Below are 4,828 nucleotides of genomic sequence, written 5' to 3'. Positions count from 1 at the left end.
CTAGGTCCATAGGATGCAAACATAGAGAATAGAGGATTTCTTACTATCATAGGCGGTATCTTGTGGCCCTAGATCCATAGGGTGCAAACATAGAGCATAGAGGATTTGCTACTAGCACAGAGGGCACCCTATGGCCCAAAGGCCATAGAGTGACAACATGTAGCATAAAGGGTTTCTTACTAGCATAAGAGGCACACCTTGTGGCCCTCGGGCCATAGGGTGCCAACATAAAGCATAGATGGTTTCTTACTAATGCTCATAGAGGGAATCTTGTGGCCCTATGACAACCCATGGCCTTAGGGCCATAGGGTTACACATAAATAAAGTACCATATGGCTTTGAAGCCATAGATCTATTTATATGTTGAGACCTCCCAACAATCCTAACCCTATGGCCTTGAGGCCATAAAGAGACATATTTTGGATTATCTTAAAGTCATAGAGATATTTACAAAGAGAACCGTATGGTCTGAAGGCCATAAGAAACTTAGTCAAGGAAATCATCCAATGCAAGAAGATCATGGCAATAGAAAATGAGACTTTTGCTCTAGAGCTTAAAGGCATAAATTTTTCTCCAAGTATACTTCTAGGCGCCACCATCAGGGACAAAGAACTAATGTAGCTAGATAAAGATTAGGATCTCTAGACAATAAGGAGCATAAAAATAAATTCATTGTAGATGTGTTGTCACTTAGTAAATTTGCTATTTGCGATTAGTTTTTTCTAAGAGTGTGACAAAAAAGAGTTATCAAAATGTAGATACTTTGGAATCTAAAATTAGGTGTTCTTTAAACTTGCAGTCCTTCAACAAGATATTGCGGCTGACAAAGTTTTACTCGAGATCGTTGGTATAGATAATGCTCATGCCATTGACCCTATTGAGAAAGATTCTATCAATCTCCATGTCAACCAAAGAGTTTCTGACGAAGATGACAAGAATCTACAAGTCTTTGAAGGTCAACTGCTACAACGACTGGAGATATATTAAAGAGTAATCCAATGGAAGAAGATAGTGAAAGTTCCAGAACATGTGCAAGGCAAGAAGAAGAATCCAATGAAAATATTCTAGTAGCCCAAGATTTTGGAATTGGATTTCATGACACTACAATGGAAGTAGAAGGCAATGGAAGTTCCAGAACATGTGCAATGACAGAAGGAGAATCCAACACAAATATTTTAGCACCCCAGGATTTGGAAATAGAAGTGCATGGTGAGTCAAACCTTCCATCCACCAACAAACCAATGCTGACTATAATAGTGAGCTTGTGTGGATTGTTCCTGAGGAGATGCTGGCAAAAGTCCAAGAAAATGAAGAGCTTAAAGTTTGTACATGAGCATATTGTTCTTCGTCCACGATGCATTGAGTTTTTAAAGGCTCTACTTAGCAATTTCAATGTAGGGATATGGTCAGTTGCTAATGATATGCATGTTGTGGACATCATCAAGATTTTAGAAAAGGAAGCTAACGAAAAAATTTCATTCTTTATGATTTGGGGGCAAAGCCAATGTCAACCATGCGTAGAATCAAGGATCACTCGCTTAGATAATCCAGGAGTAGAAGCACTTTTCAAACCGTTGGGGCTATTGCATCATCAAAATTCGGGCTTGATGCAAAAAGATTGCTTCTTGTAGATGATGAACCATTAAAGGGATGTGTGAATCCTGCATTGAATTGTATTTTTCCACCATCATTTAATGTTGATGATGAGGAGGATAATATCCTCCTTGGGGAGCTACTACCATATATCAAAGCTCTCAAGCATGTTAATGATATTCTCACAGTTACAGGGTCTCATTTATATGGACAAGCACCCATTGCTCAAGGTCATGAGCTCTATAATCGTATACACAAGGTTGTTGCAGAGTGGGAGGAGAGAAATCTAATTTTTTTCTAGGAAAAACCTACTCCACGGGAAGGCTACAAGAAGTTTCTCGTCCTCTTCATGATGAGAAAGTTACAACATCTAGCACTAGGGGAATGTCCACTCGAAGTCAAGACAAGAAACTTTCAGCACGTGATCGAGAATATCAAATCGTTATCAGCCTTGAAAGGTACAAAAGCAATCATGCTTGCCCAAAAATTGGGAAACAAGGAGCCATGAATTATATAAAGCATCAAAAAATTCAGTATGATCTCAAATAGCCCTATATCAAGAAATAATGGAGCAATGTTTTGTAACATTTTATCATTTACAAAAATCTTTATGTACTCAGAGACTTTGTTAGAGTGCTTAGGGTTTCAAGATATATGAAGATGTAAATGATTAATAGTTTTTTAATTTGTCTTTCAATACTATAAGTAACTTTTGAGTTTCGTGTGCCAAATGCTCCTTTTTTTAAAAGCTTTTATAGTTGTTTGCTTTGAAATTTGAGTTCATTGTGCCATCAAGGACAATCTACATGCTCATAAGGTCAAATCTTGCTCTATAACCTTGGGGGAATTGCACTTTATGGTCTCAACACCCTATGACTCTAAGGCCATAGGGTCATAGTTTGGCATGTGTTCTTGCATAAGACTTACTAAGTGTAACCGCAAATTAGCACCATATGTCCCTAAGGTCTTTAGCACACTTAAGATCTCTATATTAAATTTTTTTTTTTAATCATTTCAGGGATTCTAAGAAAAAATGTTTTTCTATTAGATTATCACAAAATAGAGGATCTCCCTTTCATATTACATCAAACTTCACATTCAAACCAAGAGCAATGGTTTCATTATCTACCAACATCTTTCAAAGAGTAGAAAAGAACGCTTATCTTGGATTTAAAGGGTGTACTTCTTGCAACATTTGAGCTTCAATCAAGGCCAACGTGGACCAAGTACATGTCCATTGTAGAAGATAACAATGAGGTGTATGCGGTGCGTCTAGATGCAGAGTATTTCTTAAGATTTTGCTTTGAGTTCTTGAGGTTTGGATTTGGAGCTGCCATCGTTTACAAAAAGCTCAACACATAATCAAGACCTGTTTTCCTACAGAAAGTCACAAATTCAAGATGATTATGGATAACAGGTGCTTCCAAAATTCAAATTTCATGATCGGTTACAAAAGAGCCTATCACAAAAAGCTTTCGACCATATAGAAGCTATTTGATTATTTAGATGGGGACAACACTATAATATTTGATGATAGTCCATATCGAGTGATGTGGAATATGCAAGGAACTTATATGATTTTTCCAAAGTTTTGGAACCAACCTACTCAATTGCTTCATAGTTTTCTAAAAGATGAAATTGTTCCATGGTTATGTGGATGGAAAGTTTGAAAATGACCCATGAGTATCCAATTCTTTAAACCTCATACCAAGAACATTTACCAAGCATTAATGCATGAGGTTGATTGGTTCACCCCTTTGAACAACCAATGGAAGAAACAACGGTCAAAATCTCGATGGGTTAACGTCACAAAGAACATTTGGAATCCATAGTGGCTTCATTTTATGAAGGTGCATGAGCTTGAGGCTGATCTCTACATTTCTCGGTGAAATTATAATTTAGTCACTCACAATTGTGAGTTCCCCCCCCCCCCCCCCCCCCCCCCCCCCCCCCCCCAAAAAAAAAACCTTCACCCCCTCGACATAGTCCTTCTCTTTGAAGGAAAAAATTACCAATTCTAAGACCTGAATGTCATCCTCAGTGGAGGGCCAGAAAATACCTCGGCCAAAAGATACCTCGAAGTGGAGGCCAAAAAGAAAAGGTTGGTTCTTGTCACCCATGTCCCCTTAATATTCGAGGGCATGGCATATCTTTGTTTCTCCACCATCCAAATGGTCCCAACAATAGGAAGAGATTTCTCCACTTTTGAGGCCTGATGTATTTTTCTTGTTTTTTTTAAATACAATTCTATTTTTCTCCAAAGGAAGAGATAAGGGGTAGAGTTTCACCCATGTATGTCCATTTGTCAATAAAGTCCATATTTGTTTGTCCGGTTCTTAAAGATTAAGACCTATCTAACGACTTGCTTGGCATTTGTCTCATTTTCCTTTGAAGAATTGTTTGCACTTACATCAATCAACATGAAGATGATGGTAACATATTCACAATTATTTGTTTGTGCTCAAAATATAGTGGTGATTTGTACACCCATACGATCACTTTTCAAATTGTGTACTATTATATGTGGGGCCACGAGACTAAGTGGCCACAAAATTTAATGCGGGGGGTAAGAGGATCGATGGTCCAGAGACGGGAGGTGGGATCTCGAAGCGGGCTAAACCCAGGCAATGCGAAAATTGAGGTGACTTGAAATAACACAACTTGAAATAACATTGTGGTAGTTGTTAGCAACATGGCTAGTTATGATTAGTAATGAACCATAATTATAAGAAAACAACAAAATTAAGAAGTTATTTCTTCTGCCCAAGCAAAAAGGCTTGCTTATGAAAATGTGGGAGCTTAAGCATGAAAGTAAATCACTTTCAAGAAAGTGCAATAGCATAAAGAGAACAAGAAAATTACCTTGTGTGTATGGTAGAGTCTTCTCCTTAATTTGAGAGAGTATGGAAGAGTGTGTTGATGTAGACGGCTCTTTCCCTCTTCACTTTTCTTGAAGACCACCAATTTGACCACTTGGAATGAGAGAATGGCAAGAGGCAAAAAGGGAATTCAATCTATGGAAAGCCTAAGTGGTGGACTAATCTAGGGGAAGATATCAGTCCTTGGGACAATTCTTTACTTCATTCCATCTTTGGGTCACCTTTTCTACTTGGAAAATTTTGTAATTGAGCTTCCACCATATTTTTGTTGGTCCTTTTGTTGGTGGATATGCCACGAGCGGACACTAGCATAGCAAGAACAAAACCAACAACTCTATGTCAGCCACCAAGGATGA

The sequence above is a fragment of the Adiantum capillus-veneris genome, chromosome 11, assembly GCF_014529385.1.
Source record: "Adiantum capillus-veneris isolate H3 chromosome 11, ASM1452938v2, whole genome shotgun sequence".
NCBI lineage: Eukaryota > Viridiplantae > Streptophyta > Polypodiopsida > Polypodiales > Pteridaceae > Adiantum > Adiantum capillus-veneris.
The sequence above is the reverse complement of the archived record's forward strand: the minus strand, read 5'-3'. Positions refer to the sequence as shown.